The sequence below is a fragment of the Myotis nattereri genome (genome assembly GCF_964212035.1).
Source record: "Myotis nattereri genome assembly, chromosome: 6".
Lineage (NCBI taxonomy): Eukaryota > Metazoa > Chordata > Mammalia > Chiroptera > Vespertilionidae > Myotis > Myotis nattereri.
Genome location: NC_138081.1, coordinates 89,401,983 through 89,425,630, shown reverse-complemented (window position 1 = coordinate 89,425,630; position 23,648 = coordinate 89,401,983). Strand labels below are relative to the sequence as shown.

At 41.4% G+C, this 23,648-nt stretch overlaps 1 protein-coding gene and 1 long non-coding RNA gene across 4 annotated transcripts in view; both read left to right on the top strand.

Moving 5' to 3' along the window:
- The window catches only part of LOC308520951, a 61,667-nt gene extending 43,833 nt beyond the window's left edge, over nt 1-17,834 (top strand). The window contains exon 3 of the long non-coding RNA XR_013996122.1: nt 16,296-17,834. This is a non-coding gene — a long non-coding RNA (uncharacterized lncRNA). The remainder of the gene's footprint in view (nt 1-16,295) is intronic.
- A 1,256-nt stretch (nt 17,835-19,090) lies between these two features.
- DSE (dermatan sulfate epimerase) overlaps nt 19,091-23,648 on the top strand; it is a gene marked incomplete at its 5' end in the record, with an annotated part of 56,594 nt that continues 52,036 nt past the window's right edge. Inside the window, one exon of one of the 3 annotated variants that reach the window (XM_081093654.1) lies at nt 19,091-19,295. Of the gene's footprint in view, nt 19,296-19,447; nt 19,546-19,771; nt 19,957-23,648 lie in introns of those variants that run through there. The other 2 variants (XM_081093653.1, XM_081093655.1) reach the window with 2 other exon arrangements.

The following is a 23,648-nucleotide window of genomic DNA, read 5'->3' as shown; positions in this document are numbered from 1 at the left end:
TACATCCTGTCTACATGCAGCTTGCTTGGCACAACCAGTCCTTTCAGACCTTAGCTTGTCTTGTTACTATGTCTAAGGATCAATGAAACCAAAATGGCCAGTCACACCTATTTCTTCTCTCAGCCGCAAGAATTCTCAAGACATCAGGCTGTCTGAAATGATGAAGTACCTGTCCTAGAGGAATCTCCCAATAAGGGGCTGAATTGGCATGGCTCATTCATTCTAATTTTAGACTCTGTATGGAGGTAACTGAGCTTAGAATGATGGTTCTGAAAGGCAAACGCATTTAGAATCCACAGGGTTAGTGCTGGGAGGAGCAGAAATCATTAGCTCTTGAACTAGGTAGTAAACATCAAGGAAATAAAAAATAAAAAGTAGGAATTTTGGGATGCTTTGAGGAGCTCACTTCAAACTACCTCAGCCTCAGATGTTTGTGTTAAGAAAGTAAGAGGGCCAGAAGAAAACATTAGTCAGGTCTGGGACGCCACTCATTCCAATAATATGCCTGGCAGAGAAATCACTGCTTGTTTTGCAACATAGCCTTAGTCTGGGCAAGCTCTGGGTGGGCAAAAAATTGGCTTCCCCAAATTGACCTGGCTTGCCAACCCAACAAACACACATGCCCTGCACATGGAATCTTTTTTCCTCCTCCATTTCCTCTCTCCTTCCCCCCTTCCTGTTTTCCTTCCTCCCTTCCCCCTCCCTACTGCTCTCTTTTTCTTTGCTAGAATGATTTGTGGGAGTATGGAATGTGTTTGTCAGAAAAGTCCATCAGGGATGGTTAAGAGTAAGACAGAGGCATGAATCTTGTGGTCATCGTACGTGCTTGAGCTTCCCTACCAACTCATTCTTTTATGTTAACTAAAATCAAGGTTTTTACTAATTTATATTTCAAATATACATAGGAGTGTGTGTGTGTGTGTGTGTGTGTGTGTGTGTTTGTGTGTGTCCCTGTGTACGCACAGAAGTGTGTATGTGTGTGGGTCTGTATGTGTATAAACACTGATGGATGGTTTCCCAAATGAACTGATGATGACCTCTAATTTGTGGTTTAGAGAAGAACTTAGTGTTCTACTTTTTCTCTGGAGAAATAAAAAGACTATGAAGGGTGGTGGTGAAACAGCATCGTGCATGTGTGTGTGAGTGTTAGATAATATTGGGTGGAAATTTTAGGGATATTTTCCTTGTAGTGTTCCAAATAAATGTTACGTTATATATAGTTATGAGGAATAAATATGTCTTTTCATAAGGGCCTTCTTAATTTCCAGAAAAATCTCATAAATGTTTATCAGTCAGGTCTTTCAATAGCCTTTGTTTTGATAATCTTAATAGCTACCTTTGAGCATTTATTCTGCCTGTCATTGTGTCCAACACTTTACATTCTTTATGTTTCATGCTCATGACTTTACAAGATGGGCATGAAACACCCCAGAAAATGGAGATTTGGGGAGGCTGAGCAATTTGGCTGAGGTTATAGGGCAAATAAATTGTATTTGAACATAAATCTGTCTCTAGCCATTGAACACTCACCATCATGGCATAAAGGGACTCAGATAGAGGAGCTTATTTTATAATTTTTTAGGAGAGCTTGTCTAGAAAGATGTTTGCTTTTTGTGATGTTAATGGTCCATGTAAAATAATCTATTATTATATTAAATTTAATAAAATCTTAGTATCAATCTAAATAGAATCACAAGCTATGGGCTGGGATTTGTAGAGGTGGTTTTAGAGAAGATGTAAGCAGCCTTCAGATACTGGATCACAAGGGTTATCTGCAGATCAGGTCACTAGGAACTACAGTTGCTTCTATTGCATGGCTGCTATTGGTAGCCTCTGCTTTTTCCCCTCATTCCTAGCTGTTTCTGTGTCTCAGCCCTACAGGTCCGGGTAGGGTGAAACCAAAGGAGAACCTTTGTGTAGTGTTCAGAAAGGCTGAGTAAGCTTATTCTTTCTGGGAGAAGGGAACTCTTTCTGCTGGGAAGTTCCCTCTTGGCACTGGGCAATGCCAGCTGGGGGGTGGAAGGGTGCAGGCAAAATGACACTGTCTTCATCCTCTTCTTGTGCAGTTTTTCTCAAGTTTTTGGCTCCACTGTGCTGCTAAAGTTTCTTAAGTGGAATCCCAGAGCTATTTCTGTTTGTGGGTAGCTGTCTAATTGTTGATCATTGTGGGAGCACAAAGGCTGGGTTCTCTCCTGTCGCCATATTGGCCTCATCTATTGTTTTTCATCTGATGCTTTTAAACCTTTTCTCCAGTTAGGCCACAAATATCCTCATTTCCATTTGATACCTCTTTCCCTTTGATATAACGTTGGCTAATTTCAACTTAACAGTTTTTTAAAAAAAATTCCCTGGTAGCCTCCGATGTCCATGCTTAAATAGTTTTGGAAGTCTAGAAGGCAGACTTGTAATACATCTACCCATTTTTCCATGTCAGAAATATGAAAATATTACGAGACTCTTCACTTTGACAAGTTTTCTCAACTACTCTGTCACCACTCAGTTGAAGAGATCTGAAAGTGAGAATCAGTCCCAGATTGAGGGCAACCGTTCTACACAAACAGGCTCAAAAATAGATGGATAGCTACAGCTGCAGCTCCATCAAGTCACCAGCTAGACGGGTCCTGGCCTATTGGAATCTAGTCTTCTTTGTTTTGCAACATCAGCGTATTGTTTTTTAATGCATTCTAACTTGAAAAAATCAAATTGCCTTCAATAACTGAAAGCACCTTCCGCTGTCAGGATGAGTGTTGAATTCTCCCAGCCCACACGGCAGATAGAAGGTAGTCCTCTTGATAACTTGCTGGAGAGTCCCTGGGGAGGATGCTCACCCCATGACCACTGCTTCCCTTATCCCGCCCACCTCTGGACAACAGGAAGGCTCAGGTCAGTGAAGAGGGTTTCAGACACTGCCCTGCAGCCTGGTATGAACTGGCTGCACATCGGACTCACCCAGTGAGATTTTCTAAGATACAACCTGTATCCAATGAATGAGGTGGACTCAGAAATATTTTTTAAGTGCCTCCAGTAATTTTGGTGACAAGTCAGTCTTTGCAGTTGTGGTTCAGAGCATTGAAGAGAAATGTAGCTCCTGAGAACTTCACTCTCTGGACTTGTACTGTCCCATGTGCTAGATAGGAACCATTAGCTAAATGTGGCTGCTGAGCATTTGAAGTGTGGGTGGTTACTCGAGATTTCAGACACGTTGAAATGGCAGTATTTGGGACATATTAGGTTAAGTAAAAATATTATATGTCCTTATTTTACCTGTTTCTTTTTACATACGTAATGTAGCTAGTATACATTTTAAATTACATATGTGGCTTGCATTATATTTCTCCTGGGCAGTTCTAATCTAGAAGGCATGTATCCCACAGCTTAAAAACTTGGAATCACAAAATTCTAAAGTTCAAGGAATCTTGGATATGATGCAACCCTTTTGTTTCATAAATGAGGATACTGGCACCCAGTTGGATGAAATGACTTACTCAGTTTACTGGAGTTGGTGACACAACCAGGATGTCCCTGAGTTCCACATCTCTGGATCCCCATCCAGTGCTAGCTTCTCTGTCTCATGCTGCCCATGTCTGGCTGCAGTGGCCACACTGAATTTGTTTCAGAGTTTCTATAATTCTGAGGCATACAGAAGCTCTCTACTCACAGACCCCGCTGCAGTATCTGCTCACCAGATTTTGTCTGATGACTAATGCTTCCAAAATTCATTACCAAAGAGTCATATTTGGCCCTTTTCACCATCTCATATTAATGATCCGTTTTGACTCCACACACACAAACTGTGATTTCAGTGATGTCTTAGTAACTTTTCAAAGCATGGCCCACAAAAATAACCACTTTTAGCTAATTGAGAAGTGTGAACCTTTGACATTCATTAATAATGTTTCTCCCCCCAATGTTTACTACATCTTCGTTTCCTTTGGCATCACCAAAACAGCGTTTCTTCTCTCTTCTCCGTACTGATGTGCTCTTCAGAAGGATCAAGTACTGATGGGTGGTGAGCCATTCCCTGGTTCTTGCCCTTTAGCCATAAAAACAAGTTATTTTTTTTACATGGCATCAGCAGAGCCTTGCTTATATAAGACTTTTTTTAAAGCTGAAAAATATTTTTCCTTCTCTATTATCCTTTAATAAACTACTTTGAGAATTTTAAGAAAATAGTGTTATTGGTAGCAAACAAAATGTTTCTAGGATATTCCCCTCACCCCATTGGAATATTTGCTGCTCTGAATGGTGCATTCCAGGGACTTACTTTCCTGGGTGATTCCAAGCTATTGGGATCCATGTAGGTACATGTTCCAAAATGTATGAAAATCCATTTGTGTGTGTGTGTGTGTCAAAGTCAGTGAAGATGCAGAGAAATGCCTGACTGATGTCTTTGCACTTTGATATATATCCTTCTGGATTCTTTAGGATTAAGCTGAGCTGTCAAGTGTAGAATTTATAGAGTACTTAACCCAAGTCACTGATAAATTAGCATGCCCCAGGCAAATAAGAATACAAATAAATTTGGTTATAAGGTTTCTTAAGAATAAGTCACAAAAGGCTTTCTAATTTTAGTTTTTTACTGTCTAGTTGAAGCCTTGCTGCTGGCAGAAGGCAGGAAAGTCCTCTTAGCCTGGCTTCAAAGCCCTGTATCCAATGCAGTGAAAATTTCTGACCAGGGCCCTCTTTCCCTCATCATTTATAGGTGTCTTTTACTGCTGCGGATTCTCTCTGACCATAGAGATAGTCACTCTGTGAAAAGGAATGAAAATTACCATCAACAGATGACATGCTTGAGATCACGGTATCAGCACCATCTGTAACAGCAGCCTGCAACCTATGCTGGTATATGTACTATCATACAATTGTTTATAAATGGAGGAGGTAGGAAGAGTTTTTAAGATGAGGTAGTAAGGGAATGTCATTGATGGGTGTGGTCTGGGATGTGCAGTCTTGGATGTATCCTTCCCAGCAGCAGGAACTGATGACTCCTGATCATCCATGTGGACCTTCTCTTTGATGAGCTGATGACTTTTAGGCTGTTGGGAACCCATGGTGCCCTCTAACAATTGCAGACATTTCTTGGTGTGCCTCATAAACATATACTCTTCCTGTTAGAAGATGTATGTGGCTGTTGGGAAAATCTTAAAGGTAGTGTATTGCTTTAAACTTTACCTATTCACTACTGTTTCCTTCTCCTGCCAGTAGGATCAGGTTTCTAAATGCCCCATGTTGTTTGCTTTTAGGCAAAGTTGCCTCTACTTCTTGTTTGGCTAAGGCATCAAGGCATCTTCTTAAGTGTTTAACAGTCAGATTTATGTAGGTGAGAAAGAGTTCAGAGGCCACTTTTAATTCCATATTTTTTAGAGATCTATACTCTTTTTTTTTTTTAAACACATTCCATTGATTTTTTTTTACAGAGAGGAAGGGAGAGGACAGAGAGCCAGAAACATCGATGAGAGAGAAACATCAACCAGCTGCCTCCCGCACACTCCCCACTGGGGATGTGCCCGCAACCAAGGCACACGCCCCTGACCGGACTCAAACCCGGGACCCTTGCGTCTGCAGGCCGACGCTCTATCCACTGAGCCAAACCGGCCATGGCGAGATCTATATTCTTAAACTTTGATAGCGAACATGAAAAATATCTCTCTACACATACACAAGAACCCCATGCAATGTTTTTAAGCTGGAAGTTGCAATCCATTAGTGGGTCTTGAAATCTAATTAGTTGATCAAAGTATGTCTTTCTTTTTTTAATAAAATATACTAAAATAAAAATGTAAACATTGGTTCCAGGCTTTATTTTATAAATATCTATATCTATTTCTGTATCTCTATCTATTTATCTACCTACCATCTCTCTATCGATATTGGTTTTTAGTTTTAAAAAACGGTTTGAGGAAAAGTTGCCTTAAGGGAATTATCAGAAATATATTATTAGATTTTATAAAAATTCTTATGATTTCTTGGTAAACAAAATAGGGAACACTTCCTGTAAGTTTGCGTATATGATGATGTCCTTCTTTCACAACTTCCACCTCCTACAATTCCTTTTTTTTTCTTTCTTTCTTTTGAATTTGTCTGTATTTGCCATAACCTTTTAAAGCAGAATGTGACGAGAGCACTGCGCTTCTATTCACAAAACTTGCTGAGTTACTTTCAAACGGCTTTACAACATATGCTTCAGTAGCTTATATTTCTGCTATGCCACACAATCCTTTTCTTTGGAATACAATTCCTTTTTGTTTTGTCCTTTTAAAATTTTGTGTAGAGACATTGAAAAGTTAGTAAGTTTTTAAGGACACTTAGATAAACTACCAGAGACTTTCCCTGTACAGACCAGCTCTCTGGGCCAGGCCTGGCTCATGTTATTCTTCACTGATGCCATCCAGCAGAAGAGGCAGGTAGAACGTCAGCTCCTCAAAGGCCTTGTCTTACTGTGAACTGATTGTCAATGATGCATTAAATGGAAGAAGTTGTAGAAAAATTCAGGTACCTGTTCATATTCTGTCTTTCATGTATCATACTTCAAGCTTGTACTTGGAGGTCAATAGCCAATGAGACTTTTTATACTTCTGAGCAGTAGGAACACCAAGCAAGTAACAGAAATTGAAAGTGAAAACTTTATAATGACATATAAAGCAAAGCATAATTTCTAAAGGTATCATGAGAAAATTGCTTCCCTATAAATCTGATACTTCCGCCACACACTCAGGATAGACTTTGGTATGTCTTTAATTTTTGATCCAGAATAATTTTTTAAAAAAATATTTTTATTTCTTTCCATGAAGAAGGGAGAGGGAGATAGAAACATCATGATGAGAGAATCATTGATCAGATGCCTCCTGCAAACCCCCTCTCTGGGGATCGAGCCCACTACCCAGGCATGTGCCCTGACTGGGAATCAAACCGTGATCTCCTGGTTCATAGGTGGACGCTCAACCACTGGGCCAAGCCGGCCAGGCTGATCCAGAATAATTGAGATATTATTTGTCATCTCAATGTCAAAGCATCAAAAGCCACCTCCAAAGATGGAGGCTAAAAATCATTTATATTTTCTGATTTATCCTTCATTAGAATTATTCTGCTTATTGGGGAAAGAAGACATGAGCATTCTGCCGTCAGCTCCCAGAAAAGCTGGCAAGAAAGACTTTCTTATATATTTCTGAACTAAGAAAATACATAAGTTATGACAACCCTTTCAATAAAAACAAAAAATTATGTTTAGAATGGTACCTTAGCAATTCGCTCACTGAAAGGGGACAGTATGTGTTATTCAGCTTCTTAGTAAGAAAATGCAACTTAACAATAACCATTGCTATCATAATGAAATATATTTTTCTTCCGATTTATAATTTTAGCTCAGCGACTATATTGATATATCTTGTTTCTTATATGTAAAATAGTTTTAATATTCATGAAGTTCAGAAACTTCTTGGCTTTCAGAGAATGACGGCTTACAGATTAGCGATATACCAAAGTTAGTACTATTCTTTTACACTCAAAATAGAAACTCAGTAATAGAGAACTTTCATTTCAATACAGTATACTAGGTATACTGGTTAATAATGTGGATTTTTTCCAATAGATGGAGTTACACATATGTTGATATATATGCAATTTGATATGTATGCTATTTTGTTGTATTGACAACAAGCTTCAAAACTTCATATGTCAAATTTGCTGAAGGTGTTAACATCATTGATATTTTTACACTTAAAAATGTCAAATTTCATGCCCAAAGAAAAGAGCATTTGCGGGAAGTTATAGTTCATTACTTTATTTTGAAGAAAAGTGCTGCTGAATACTTCGGGAAGCTTATGGTGAACATGCTCCATCTCAAGATCCTGTGAGCGCAGGTTTAAATGCTTTAAACGTGATGATTTCAGTGTGAAAGACAAAGAACGCCCAGGTCAACCGGAAAAGTCTGAGACCAACAGTGACAAGCATGATTGGAGGAAGGTGCGTGTCAGACTCAGAAACAACTTGCAGAAAGATTCAACGTTGCTCAGCAAACAATTTCTGATCATTTACAAGCAATGGGAAAGATTTTAAAGGAAAGAAAATGGGTGCCATATCAACTGAACGAAAGACAAATGGAAAACCGAAAAGTCATCAGTAAAATGTTGCTTCAACAGCACGAAAGAAAGTCTTTTTTGCATCAAATTGTGACTGGTTGATGAAAAGTGGATTTATTTTGAGAATCCCAAACACACAAAATCATGGGTTGATCCAGGTCAACCATCAACATCAACTGCAAGGCCAAATCGCTTTGGAAAGAAGACAATGCTCTGCGTTTGGTGGGATCAGGAAGGTGTGGTGTATTATGAGCTTCTAAAACCAGGTGAAACTGTTAATACTGATCGCTACCGACAACAAATAATCAATTTGAACCACGCTTTGATCGTAAAACAACCAGAATGTGCCAGAAGACACGGCAAAGTAATTTCGCTTCATCATGACGCACCATCAGACACTTCAAAACCAGTTAAAGACACGTTAAAAGATCTTGCCAGGGAAGTATTAACCCACCTGCTGTATTCACCAGACTTTGCTCCTTCAGATTACCACTTGTTCTGATCGATGGTGCATGTTCTTTCTGAGCAGCACTTCAAAACATACGAAGAAGTAGAAAATTGGGTCTCTGAATGGCTTGCCTCAAAACAAGAAAAGTTCTATGGGGACGGTATCCACAACTTACCTGAAAGAATGGGAAATGTGTAGCTAGCGATGGACATTACTTTGAATAAAGCAGTTTGATGTTTCTCTTGAAATTATCCTGTTTTCTTTGATTACAAAATTCACTATTATTAACTGGTAGACCTAGTATATGTAACAGGCTGTGCGGTTAAGTGGAAACAGCTGGGAGTTTGCAATATTATCACAAACCAGAATTTTATTTTACTTCCCCTTTTTCTCAAGGATTTGTCAATCTCATCTCATCTGTGGTTCTAAGTGTTGATGAAACTCGCTTTCCTCATAACATGATATCCGCTGACTTATGAGGCAACATCTCTGAAATTACTAGGCCATGGTTTTTCTTAGTGGCATCCAATAAAAGGAAAATTCATTTGCAGCATTATTTTTAAACAGTTCCCCACAAGTTATTTTTTACTTATAAACTTGTTTATAGAAAAGGAGTATTGCCATGTGTCTGCATATGGAAAGAAATTCACATCTTGACATGCATTCTGACATTTCATTTGTAATTTCCTGGTAATGTTTATTTGTTTAAAGATGCAGAAAATATTTAAAAGCTAGTTTTTGAGGACTTTTGGGTAAAGGGGACATCATTATCCCCTTTCAATAGAGCATGGATTTTTTTGATTGTATATACCAATTTCATGTCAACTCCCCAGTTACTTTGTGACCAATAAAATAGATATTTAATGTGTCCACATGACACATTTGATGAGGCTACTTCCGCCTCATCAAAACAGAATTCTAATTAAGCCAAGTGCTCAAATACCATTTATAATAAATCTTTTATTGAAACCCAAGACTATTAAAAAGATTGTTAGTTTTGATTCATTAGTTACTTGTTCCTCTCTGATGAGTTTGAAGTTTTAAAATGGAGTTTTTAAATGGTTCCTATGCCTGGGAGAGAAAAGAAAGATATCAAGGGGTTGTTTTTTTCTACTTTCAGGTGGTAGCTTTTGTGATGACAGAATTTCAATTAAATTCACTGGTCAGAGCTGTGGTGATTTGAAATACTTTAAAATATCATTTTTCTACAACTATTATTGTACATTTTGGGGGAAATAGCATCTAAAATTCTAGAGACATTAAATATCCTGATATCAAAAGAGATTTTAAACTATATAATTGATTATAAATTTTAATACAAAGAGATACCCATAGTTCCTTTATTTATATAGTTGAATGACCTTTTTTGAGACTTACAAAATAATCACATTATGTTTGTTTGTTTTTTATAATTACCCCTGGACTCTAAATTTATGTTTCTTTTAAAATATATCATAAGCATCTGGCTAATATCCAAACCCTCATTTGATCTTACCCAGTGTAAAGACACAGACCATCAAATCAACTTTTGATTTGATGAAGATTAGAGCTAGCAAATGTACTACCAAAATAACAGTTCTTAAAAACCAACCATTTAGGACTTGTATGCATGCATATAAGCATAAGCAATGGACACAAGACACTAGGGGGTAGGGGAGGCCGGGGGAAGGTCAAGGGGGAAAATATAAAGGAGATATATGTACTACTCTTTGTAATATTTTAAGCAATAAAACAAAATTTAAAAAATCACACAAAACCCAACCATTTAATGCATTATGTCATCAAGTGATTAATGAAAACAGAATAACAAATGTATTTGACACTACAAAATAGAACTCTCTTATCATCTTCTTTTGATGTGCATTATCTAAATCATGTATATTATATTACATATACATGCCATTATATTAAAATCCATACTAGTTAGGACTGAAAAGACCCTTGGAGATCTTCTATGCCCGGGGTTTTCAGATTGTATTAACCTGCAAGCTTTAAAACTTGCTTAGAGTGAGCAGCCTGTAACAAATACAAAATCTATGTCCTGGCAGGTTACTCAGTTGGTTCGAGCATGGTCCCGAGGCACCAAGGTTGCTGGTTGGATCCCTGGTCAGGGCACATGCAAGAATCAACCAATGAATGCATAAGTAAGCGGAACAACAAATTGATGTTTCTTTCTCTCTCCCTTTCTCTCTTGCTCTCTAAAATCAATATATAAAGAAATTTTTAAAAAATCTATGGAATTGGGCCCTAGACATCAAAGGCTTGAAAATTCCTTAGGTAACTCAGTGTGCAGCCTAGTATAAAAACAAGTGGTCTAGGCCTGTGATCCTCAAACTTGACTATGCATAACAATCACCAGTAGAGCTTGCTAAAACATGGATTCCTGGTCCTTACTCCCAGAGAATCTCATTCATTTGACCTGAGATTGGGTCTGAAATTTTTCAAAATACCAAGTGCCATGGACTAAATTATCCACCTGCACCCCCACCCCAATTCATAGGTGAAGCCCTAACCCCCAAGGTGACTGTATTTGGAGATAGGGCTTTTAGGAGGGAAAGTTACATGAGGTAGTAAGGGTGGGGTCACAATCCAATAGGACTAGAAGCCTTATAAGAAGAAAAAGAGAAAGTTCTGTCTCTTCCTACATGTGCATGCACCAAGGAAAGGCCACGTGAGGACACAGCAAGAAGACAGGAAGAGAGTTCTCACTAGAAACTGAAATCAGCTGGCACCTTGATCTTGAGCTTTCCAGCCTCCAGAACTTCTGTTGTTGAAGCCACCCAGTCTATGGTATTTTGTTGTGGCAGCCTGAGCTGACTAATATACCGAGTAATGCTGATGCTGGTGGTCCAGAGACCACATTTTGAATACCACTTGCCCACATCCCCCAGAAACTGTGTTAGTTTGTCTGGGGGCAGTGCAGGGCATTATTATTTTTTAACATTTCCTGAGTGATTCTAATGTATAACCAGAATTCCACTGATCAAGGCCATTTTCTTCAACTTATAGCTGAGGTCATTTTCTTCAACTTACAGCTGAGGACATTGAGACTTATAAGTGATTTGTCCAAGCTACCATGAATGCTATTGCTGAATTTTCCAAGTTTATAGGAGAAAAAAAAATTCTTCTGGGGTCACCCTACTAGTATGTGAAAGACTGAGTCCTAGAACACAGCACTCTCAAGGTCCAGTCTTAACCCATTTGTTTTCCCCAAACAACATTAAAATTGGTTTAATTCAGGCAGAGTCACTTTACATCACTTACCATTATAGTACAACCCAAGAATGCTGTATTCTATATTCTGTGTCTGCTTCATAACAGTTGCTATTTGTTACAACATGCATAATGACTCATCTGAAGGTGAAATTTATATGTATAGATACCTATATGTATCTACACACACACTTACACACAGACACACACACACACACACACAAATACTGCTATCTAGTATGATCCTTTTTGTATAATAGCAGGAAACATAGAAAATTGATTCATGCTATAAAAAATGCAAATTTGCCTGGCTGATGTGGCTCAGTGGTTAAGCATCGATCCATGAAATAAGAGGTCACAACTTCAGGCTATTCCTGGGTTGTGGGCTTGATCTCCAATAGGGGACATGCACAAGGCAGCTGATCGATGATGTTTTTTTCTCATTGATGTTTCCATCTCTCTATTCCTTCCCCTTCCTCTTTTTCTAAATCAATAAAAATATATTTTAAAAAAATGCAAATTTGTTAAGACTTTTGAATACCTTAAAAACCCCAAGTATCCTATATAATAAAAGCCTAATATGCTAAGTGTCCAGTTGTCTGGTCAACCAATCAAAGCATAATATGCTAATGATATGCTAAGGGCGCTCAACTTGTTATGACGTGCATTGACCACCAGGGGGCAGATGCTCCTAACCAGCTTGCTGCTGGGATCCAGCGGATCAATCGGGACTCAGCCAGATGGGTCGGACATTCCCTGGAGCCTTCCTGCGCTCCCTCCCTGGCTGGCCAACTTCCCGCATCCCTCCCCAGCCCTGATCATGCAACGTGGGGGTCCCTAGGCCTGGCCTGTGCCCTCTCACAATATGGCCCAACGCAGGAGCTCCCACAGGGGGAGCGCTGCTCAGCCAGAATCTGGGCTCATGGCTGGCAAGTACAGTGGCAGTGGCAGGAGCCTCTCCTGCCTCTGCGGCAGGGCTAAGGATGTCCGACTGATGGCTTAGGTCCGCTCCTCATCAGTCCCCAAGGGCTCCTGGACTGCAAGAGGGCACAGGCTGGGCTAAGGGACACCTCCCTCTCCCCCCCGAATGTACGAATTTCATGCCCAGGGCCTTTAGTAATGAGGATAAGTGATTCAAGCTTATTGAAGATTTCACCTTAAGGACAGGAGATTGGTTAGGTAGCAACTATAAGTTGTGGTGATGAGCTAGCTTATTTTGTCCACATGCCAGTGGAAAATGATAAGTAAACCTACATCATCAAGTAGGTTTAACAGTGCTAAATGAAAGCTATCATCCCAGTCACATTTGATTTCCTCAAAATATAAAACTCATTTCTCCTTATGCATTGACATTTTGTTAATGGAAAGAATGCGTCTTTGCATTTTTCTATAAATTGCCACAATTCATGTAAAATATGAGAATCTCAAAAGAAGAAGTCAGTTTAACTTTCTTGACCAATGATGCAGATGGAGAAGTGGGATAAAGGAAGTTTGGCTAGGAACTAGGAGATGACTTCTCTCCCCACCTCTACCAGTAATTAGCCGCAGGAACTGGTATCAATCATCACCTATGTTAACCCTGGTTTCTTTGTAAAATGAAAGGGTTGGCTTATAATTATTCCAAGTTTCCTTCTACTTTTTTTGCAAAGATGATAAGTGCTTCTAAGGAATGCTGTTTTTCTGTTAGACTGTAGTCGGGCTTTTAAATTCTGTTATTTTAGCATTTTAAAAAATTACCCATGTTTTCCATTTGGCCATGAGGAGTAAAAAAGACCATCTAAAAATGTCATTATTTTTTAAAATAATGAAAATTAAAATACAGAAGAAAGAAGAATCTGTATTCTTTGGCATTAGGTTAGAAAAAGATACTGAACAATGTCATTGGATTACAAATTTAGGTTTAATATCAGCGAAGTGTCAATTATTCCTCATCTAAAATATGCTATAAATGCAAAACAGCTAAGATTTTCTTTTCTTGACACAGCTAATCTTGTCAGTAGAAGAAAAAAAGTCCGAATAGACTGGCTGTTAAATGTTTTATTGAAATTCATTACTTATATGATATTTGGCAGCAGAACATGGAGTGAACCATTAACTACAATCTGCAAGCAACTTAACTAGTTCAGGCAATACTGAAATCAAGTATTACTTCCCTAAACTGCACATCTAAGAAAAGTACCTAGAAATAAATATATTAGTGAACTGGTGTAAATGAAAACCAATCTTCATAATATTTTATATAATTATTAAACCAGTACAAACATGGCAAGTAAACATAGTACCTGAACCTAATGCTTCATTTGGTTCAAGAGCTTGCTTAGTAACATGCCTATAGAGCCGGGGTTCCTAAAGTTTCCTTTTATTGCAATCAGAGGGCTTTGTACACCCCAGCTACTATTGATTGGCATAGGCTACAGCCTGAGCATCAGAAGTTCTAAAAGCTCTTCCCAGATGCTTCTAATGGCCAGCAAGGTTTAGGAACCACGGCTGTGGAATATTGGTTCTAACTGGCTGCACACTGGAATCATCTGGTATTTGAAAGCACATGGGTTACTTGAAGCTCATTCTGGAAAGAATTAAATCAGAATTTCTGAAACATAGGTGTGTTCTAGGTACTCCCCAGGTAATGCTAACATGCAGCCAGAGATTAGAATTACCACGACAGAATATTGCTGGAGCAACTCCTTATCTCCTCCTGAATAAATTAGTATATAATCCCATAAGGCATAGCTTCAAAGTAGTGCACACCCGGTGTAATCTCTACTTTTAGCAGGGTTGTGATTGAGTGGGGTGCATGGAAAGAGAAGTTGTGCTATTTCTTGAACTAGCAGACCATAATAGCACATGGACATTGGGAAATCAGATTTCTGGGCCATGAACTTATCCTTTGAACCTTCTTCATACAATTCTTTGTTAATTGTACTTTTCTGGAAAAAGCCAGAGTTTGGTAAAAGGGGGAGGATTAAATACTAGCCAAGAACCTATTATAAAGAGTCACCAGATTAAATTAAGCCTCAATAAACATTCATTTTCTAAACTCAGTGATGTCTACAGTTCTTTACAGTTCTCAAAAACCATGTTTAAGAAAATATTAAATGCTTAAAGTCCTTTCGGGTCATTTCATAACTCCAAGAACAAGCTTCTAATTTCATTCATTTGTGTGGCAAATATCAGTAATCATTTTTGTATTAAATATCAATAATCATTCAAAGAATCGTGCTGTAATTTGGTAGGTGTATTGGACATCTTGGGTAGTTTAAATCAGGAGGTGATATAAAAATTAGCCATTTCAAAAGTCAATCCGGAATGGAGAATAACTTTTACCGGAGGCCAGGACACTCACATTGCAAGTGGGGCTTTAGATAATGAAAAGCCAGGATAGGCCGAGGGGTTTAATAGAAAGAGCCTGGATTTGATATAAAAAAAAAACACTTAATCATATGGGGTCTGAGCCATTTATATCTTGGGAAATTTGCTTCAATTTTCTTAGCCCCTGTTTTCTCACGCGTCAAATGTAATACCAATATGAGTGCCCACAAGGACAAAATGGAACACACATAGAAGAGCCTGGCACACTTAATGATCTGTTAGAAGATTGTGAGGCCAGGAATTATATACCCGAAGAATTATATGTAAAAGCCTCAAATTGTGACTGGGGTGGAGAAGGTGTAACTCGGTTATGATTAGGAATGTAGGTAAATGTTACCTTTTGCTTGTTTGTTTTTCTTGAATGGAGGTAACACTGGTTTGTAACATATGTTTCAGGTGTATGACATTATAATTCCACATCTGTATATACTACAGTGTACTCACCACCTAAGATCTAGTTTCCATCGTCACCATACAAATTACCCCTTTATCCATTTCACTCTTCCCGCACCCTCTTCTCTTCTGGTAACCACCAAGCTGTTGAGTTGGTTTTGCTTATGTTTTTAGATTCCACATATGAGTGAAATCATATGGTATTTGTTTTATCCATCTGACTTATTTCACTTAGCATAATACCCTCAAGTTCCAACCCTGTTGTCTCCTTTGGTTTTAGTGATGAAAGTGTGACCCATCTAGAAATGAAGCAGTAGCAGAACAGCCTAGGTCATGGAGGAAAGCAGGCTAGCTCTCGAAGAGTGTGGGGGAGGCAGCAGGCCTGAGCAAGGGGGGTTGGAGAAGCCCCCGTGGCTATCTGGCCAGAGCTGAATGCCCAGAAAGGGAAAGGGAAGCAGAAAGAGATTATCACTGAGTAAGTTCAAGGAAAGGGCTTGAGACAAACCAACATGATCATTCCTCTCCAGTGACTCAAGGATGAACCTTTTAGGTGAGGGTAAGTGGTTATTTACAAATGGACTAATTTGGCTTGAGAACTGAAGCAGTTGTTCAGTCATGGACCCAGAGCTGGCTGGTTAGGAAAACCTAAAGGGCAAATTTGAGTTTAATTTAATGAATTATAATTAAACAAGAGAACAGAACATCCATGTAAGACTGGGCTCCGTTAAGCTAGAGCCAAAAATAAACTAAGGACAACAAATATATATAATTTGTTTTGTTTTGTTTTTGTTCAGGTAAGAAGAACACAGGAAAGATGCCACTGCTAGTACTTGGGAGAAGCAGACAAACCAGAATTTCTTTTTTTTTCTTCTTCTTCTCTTCTTTATCATGAAAAAACGACCATTTCAATGGAAAGAATGAAATGAACTTTGCAAGAGTTAATTGAAAATTAAGCAAAAAACTTGTAGGAAAATATCCTATTTCCTAAAGCTTAACTTCTTTTGCCTAGAATAACTACCTCTCAGCAAAGAGAGTTTATATATTTAGGACTTTCATCTAGAATCAGCACCGAAGGCTATGAACACTCAAAGACTAGAGATGGACAAAGACGTTTTCAAAAAAGAGCAGCTTGATTCTTGAAACCAAGACAAAGGGCTTTTCACATATCCGGAGCAAAATTAATAACCCTATTATTAACGTAATATCTGGGCACTTAGAAAAGGAAGAAGAAATTCAGAAGTTAGAGAATTCACCAAGTAGTCATTTTCTTTTTTGACAACACCAGCAAAGTAAACATGATGGTCAAAGCACATCTGCTGTTTGGGATTCTATCTGGGAGGAAGCGGTCGATTTCTCCTAATCCTTCCACCTGAGTAAGGGTGGTGTACCTTCTTCTAATTTCTACAAATATGGCCTGCACTCAAGCACAAAGATGCTGCTCTGGACCAAGTAATGAAAATATGACTTAGTAACACATTGGGTCCTCACTGTCATCTGCTAATTCAGTTTCAGTTGGCCTGGAAGGCACCTGAGAATGAGAACGTGAGTGATGACATGGCATACAGACCAAATTTACAGAAGACATTTTACAGATGAAATTGGGAGTTAGAATGACTCATTTACATCAATGATATCCAACGCCAACTGACTTAGCACACAGAATTTTAATAGGTTAGTATGTTAAGTGCTCAACACAAGTTGTAACGTGTAGGTTGAGAACGTGTATTTGTAACAGTTGTAGAAAACACTTTACTGCTTGAGAGTTTTAGTAAATTGTAATATAAAAGTCAATAGGGTAATATTACTGTCATAATAGCTACCAGGATTTACTTGGGGAAATAACAGTAATTAGAACAAAGCCATTAACTGTCTTTTGTGTGTTGTTTGGGTAAAACCTGAATTAAATTCTCGGGATCAGATTTTCAGAGGGATGATGGCAAAGTAAGCCAGCTTCCAAGGGCTTTCAGAAAGGATGAGGAAAAGCTGGTGGAGTTGTAGGTACCCAGGTGAATTGAAGCACTTTTCCTGTGGAATCAAGGCTAGTTGCATCTTGGAAGACTCCGGAGGACAAAATTGCCGAACTTTGAGGCCTGCTACGCAGGGGACATTTTACAAGAGGTGGATATTATGCAGATTTCCAGGTCAACTGAAGGCAAAACTGGGAGTAAAGGAGCAAATGCCAGTAGGTACCACTGCCTCCTTTGAAGAGTTCTCAACATACTGGTTGCACTTGGGAAGAATATTGAAAATGCTGATGCTTAAACTCTAGCCCTAGAGATTCTGACTTACTGGTCTGGTGTGGGGCCCCTATTAAAAAGTATTTTTCTGCCTGGCCTGCATGGCTCAGTGGTTGAGTGTCAACCTATGAACCAGGAGGTCATGGTTCAATTCCCTGTCAGGGCACATGCTTGGTTTGGGAGCTTGATCCCCAGTGTGGGACGTGCAGGAGGCAGCCGATTGATGATTCTCCCTCATCACTGATATTTCTATTTCTCTCTCCCTCTCCTTTACTCTCTGAAATCAGTTTTTTTTAAAAAGTATTTTATCAAAGCTCTCCTGCTGATTTGATGTTCCAGGTTGAAGAGTCACTGAACTAGATGACTACTTATTGAGAGGATAAATAAATCAAAAGAGATGTTTTTTCTAAAGTCTCTTCCTAATTTGAGAAGATAAATGGAAAGGAACACTTACGGATTACATACCACAGCTAGGCACTTTCACAATTAGTTGTCTCTAATACTTGAATGAATACATGTAAATTCCTTGGCCCCCTGTCTGGCATGAAGTAACTCTCAGATATAAGCTATTTTTATTGCATCCTCTCTATAACTGTTCTATGAAGGTATTATACATCAGATAAGGGAACTGAAGCTATGAAGTTAGTTTTCCAAGGCCCCTAGTAGAAAACTGCAAAATGAGGACTGAAACCAGAATTAAAATCTAAATTCTAGAGCCGCTTCTCCTTTCTTCTACAGGCCACCTCTGAAACATTTGGAAGTTTACGTAAATCAGTGGTTTACCTGTGTAAACATTTCAAAAATCTAATTAAACCACTTCCTCTTGACCTGTTTGTAAGGAATGTCTCTTCATATGCAATTTTTTTGAGTAAGAGAAGCATAAAAGTAGACATCCTCATTTTTTTTTTCTAATGTGTCCTAATTAATGGAAACTCCTCTGTAGGTCTGGGGAAACTCAGGATAGGGGTGGCCCTTTCGACTTCCTCAAAACACTTTGAAGCAAAGTGGGGGTGGGGGGCGGGGGTGGAAATCACGGCTCTCAGGTAGAACATCTGCAGTTCTAAGGGGTGGGTGAACATCTGTCACTCCTGTGCTGTCTAGCTCTGGTGGGCTAATTGCAGGCTAACACAGCGGCAAAGTCAGCCCGGAGGTGGATGGCCTGGTTCATACCTGACACCTCTCTGGAGCCATGTTGGTGCAGTGGCTGCTTTTAAGAAAACTGTAGAAACTTCTCCAAGGGAGCTGTGATTGCTACTGAGGTTGCAGAACTCAGATGGAGGAGGGCACTTCCTCTCCCGTTCCCCCACCCGCCCGCGCAGGCCTAGGAGATAAGATAAATGGCATTTCCTCTTGTGAGCTGCATACTTTCGATGCTCTGTTCCTGATCCTTTGCCTTTGGGGGTTACAACCCATTCAGTTTGCAGGGTTCAGTGTTTTCAATTTCGTGTACGTTGGTTAGTACAGTTAAGGCAAGAAGTGCTTCTAAAGAGGTGTTTTTCTGCCTTCTCTCTGAGCAGAGAGTAAAACCAGAGAAAAGAAGTAACTATTTTGGAGAAGGTGAGTGGAGTGGGCAAGGGCCCCCCTAGAAAGGTCCTCTGCGCTTCCCCCCATTTCTTTCCCGGGGCTGTATGGAAGCATCAGTTCCGCCCCTGGGTCTCCAAAAGTATCTTTCGGTTGGGGGGGATTCCAGAGTGGAACCCGAAACCCACGGGTCACTAGAAACGACTAGCGCAAAGAGGCCTGGCAAGGCAGGGGTGCGTGGAGTCGGGCCGGCGTGGAGGGGCAGGCCGGGCGCAGCTCGAGAAACGTGAGTCCCGGGAGGGGAGGAGGGGGAGCCGGGCGTGCCGGCGGCGGGGGTCCGGCTGGGGGAGGGGGTCCCCGTCTCCCCCTCCCAATCCTCGCCTCCGCGGGGCTGGTGACGTTGCGGTTTCCTCCGCCCTCCGGCTGAGCCTGGGCGCCCGCCGCGGCCCGCCCTCCTCCGGGCTCGCCCACACCCCGCCCGCCCGCCCGCCCGCCCGGCTGGAAGAAGCGCCACCCGAGGCGGCGGCGGCGCATCCCGCGGCGCGGCGCCCACCAGCACCGATGGCGCGGCGGGCGCGCTGAGGGCTGGGCTCCGAGGGCGCCGGGCGCCCTGGGGTGCGGCGGGCCGGCAAGGTCTGGAGCCTGCGCCGAGGCTGGGGAGGCGCCGCCCGGGAGGACGCAGCCGCGGCGGGGAGCGGTGAGCCGGGGCCGCGCGAGGGGGCGGCGGGCGCGGATCTGGGCCCCGCGCGGCGCAACTTTCTTCCGGAGGCGCGGGCGGCTGGCGGGCGGGAGGCGGGGAGCCACGTCCCCAGCCGTCGGCGCCGTGGGCTGCGCGCCCGGCTCGCTCGGCGGGGTGCCTGCAGGGTGCGCGGGGCGTGGAGCCCGAGCCGTGGGCTCGCCGGCGGCAGGGCAGCCTCGGGGCCAGCCGCTCGCCCCTTCCCAGCCCGCGAGCGCCCGGTGCCGAGCCCGGCGCGCCGGAGGGACGCGGAGATCGCTTTCGGGGCGTCGGGTCTGGCCCAGCCGCGACTCCCCGGACGGCCCGCGGGGCTCTGGCATTCCTCTGCCGGGTTGGGTGGCACAGCCTCGCGTCTCCCCGCACATCGGGCTGTGGGGGCGGGCGGGCGGGTCCTGGCGCCGCAGCCCGCGGGAGCCCGGGGGCCACGGCTTCCCCGGCCGCGGGGTTCCAGCGCCGCGAAGCTCGGCTGACACTCGGGAGAAACTGCTGGTAAACCTCACGCCCTGGCAGCCCCTGGCGGCGGCGGCGGGGCGCTTGACTCACCGGCGGGGAAGCTCCGCAAGCAAAGCCGCAGGGGCTCGGCATCTTCGCGCTGGAATCCGAGCTGAGTGTGCGACCCCGGAGCGTTCTCATGTTCATGCTCATTTGGTGGAGCAGCAGCCCAGGCCGGCTGGCAGGGAAGGTTGAAACCGAATCCGTTGCTTAAAAGCAGGGAGTGCGCCTCGTTTACCTGGAATTCCTTAGGTCAGAAAGTGACACTTCTAGTTTCTAGGGATCTTCGTGTAACACAATTATGGTTTAAATGTTACATTAAATTTGAGAATGGACGTTCTCACTTAGAAATAGTTTAAAAACGGGGTTTTAAGTATTTTTTTTTACGTTATAGAATTTAATCTTCCGGTAATTACCTTTTCCGCAGTGTTTTTGGATTCCTCAACAAATGATAACCTGTGAAATGAAATATGATGTGCAATATTTTGTAGAATATTTAGACAGTACTACTAAAATCAGGTCATAAAAAATGTGTGTAATATGCATGGAAGAAATAAAACACGGAATTATCCATCTGAGTTCTTGCCTGTTGTGTGCTACTCTTTTCTTTTAAAGTCACCAAACATAGATAGGTCCTTTTGGGAAGCGTGTAGGTTAAAATATGTTCCAGTTAAAAGGGAGAAAGGATGGAATTTGATGCTTCCATGTTGCGTCACCCATCTGCGTGGGTTCAGCAAAAAGTACACGACAGCGCTGGTCTCTAGGAGCCGCTTAGAGGTGCGTGAGAGACTGCCCTGCTTTCCTGGCGCTGCTCATGAAGAAAGGGAGGAAGCCTACCTGAACATTTGAGAGCTTGAGCTTGGGAAGCCTCCTCCTCATTGATTGGTATGTGTCAGATCAGTTTGTTCTAGTTCAATTAAACCAGAGGTTCTCAACCTGTGGGTCGCGACCCCTTTGGCGATCCAACGACCCTTTCTCAGGGGTCACTTAAGACCATCCTGCATGTCAGATATTTACATTATGATTCATAACAGTAGCAACATTACAGTTATGAAGTAACAACAAAAATAATTTTATGGTTGGGTCACAACATGAGGAACTGTATTTAAAGGGCCAGAAGGTTGAGAACCACTGACAGTGGCCTACAAAGTCCATTTTTACATTCAGGTTAAAAAATATTGATAGTACAATTACCAAGTGAAAGAGAATTCTCAAAAAAAAAAAAAAACTTGGACAAAGAGAAATTTGCAATAGTACACACTATAGAAAGGCCTTTGCCACAGAGGGAATTATTGGGACTTGCCCAGTCCTGCCAACTCCAGTGCCTCCCTCTGAGGTTAGGGGCCTGGTTGTGGGAAAGCACCCTCTAAGTCAGCCAGACTGACCACATGAGGTCAGGACCATCACAGCCACTAACATGAATGTGTGCATCTACTTTTGTACTTTTAAAATTACTCCCGATTTAGTTCCTACAGGTTTTTAATGAGATCTGTGGTCTTTCCAGTTCAGTATCTGCCAGTGCTGCTTGGGAGGACCTGGTGGTTGTCCACAAGGTGAAGTTTTTAAAAAAATATATTTTTATTGATTTCAGAGAGGAAGGGAGAGGAAGAGAGAGATAGAAACATCAGTGATGAGAGAGAATCATTAATCAGCTGCCTCCTGCATGCCCCACACTGGGGCTCGAGCCCACAACCCAGGCACGTGCCCTTGACCGGAATCGAACCCAGGACCCTTCAGTCCGCAGGCCGACGCTCTATCCACTGAGCCAAACTGGCTAGGGCATAAGGTGACGTTCTTACTTCACAGATGCTCCTCTGCGTCCCAACGCCTCCTTATAAAATTACTTTTAGCCTCTGAAAAGTGTTCAGAATCATAGGTGCAAATGCATTCTGCAATTAAACAGTAAATCACTTCTTCATGTTATTTGTGGTAGATGATTTTGGTATTTATTTCTACTAATTTGGATCCCACTGTGTTGCATGAGAGACATGACATGATCCCCTTTCCATAGCATGATTTCAGCAAATGACTGGAGAGAAATAAAGGGAGATAAAACATTTAAATTTGGGTTTTAATATATCAATAATCTTTGTTTCCAAAAGGAGTAAAGAAATGAGTAGTAAAAGACTAACATTTTGTAGTTACAGCCTATATTAAATAGTACTTAACCACTGGCACGGTTGTGTCCTAAATATATAGAGTAAATGTTCTTATCATTTGTCACTACCCCAACAAAAGGAGGAATGTTATTATCCTGTGATGTGTATGTGGCAGGCTTATGAGGTGATCTGAACCTGTGGTAGAGGTAATGTCATCGTCATAGTGGATGTCGTTATTCCACTTACTGGGAGCGGCGGGATCTTGACTGCTCTGCAAGGAGGGGAAGGCACCTGGTGAGATGCAATAACCAGCAACCTTCTAAAAGTGTCCAAGCAGAGCACAGGACAGTTCTTTTTATTCATGCCTTAGGGCAGTGGTTCTCAACCCTCTGGCCCTTTAAATACAGTTCCTCATGTTGTGGTGACCCCCAACCCTAAAATTATTTTTGTTGCTACTTCATAACTGTAATGTTGCTACTGTTATGAATCGTAATGTAAATATCTGATATGCAGGATGGTCTTAGGCGACCCCTGTGAAAGGGTCGTTCGACCGCCAAAGGGGCCACGGCCCACAGGTTCAGAACCGCTGCCTAGAGTGATACGTAGAATAAAATTCTTTGGGGTCACCAAATTGCCAGCAGATGTTTGGATGACACAACAGAATTCTCTAAACCAAGAGTCAGTCCCCAATGTGTGGTTTCAGAAAGTGTATAAATCCAGACTACCAAAAAGAGAAAGTATTTTCCCATGAAGTTCATATAGTGAATTAGTGGCAGGATGGGAAGTAGAGATTAAAATTGCGGAGTCCATTTGGTGATAGCAATAATTAGAAATGGACGAATTTCAAACAGTCTTGCCAACGCCAATGCCCAAGTCTAGTAGAGAATTCCCTTTTAAAAATTAAAGTCTACAATAAGTGGATACTATTTCAATGGAAATAATTGTGTGTGTGTGTGGTTTTTTTTTTTTTTTCAAGAAAATCTGTATCTGTTAGTAAATAAATGCATTCTCAGGTTCTGACATCTAAATTTAGTGTTTCATCACTTCTTATGTATAGAAGAG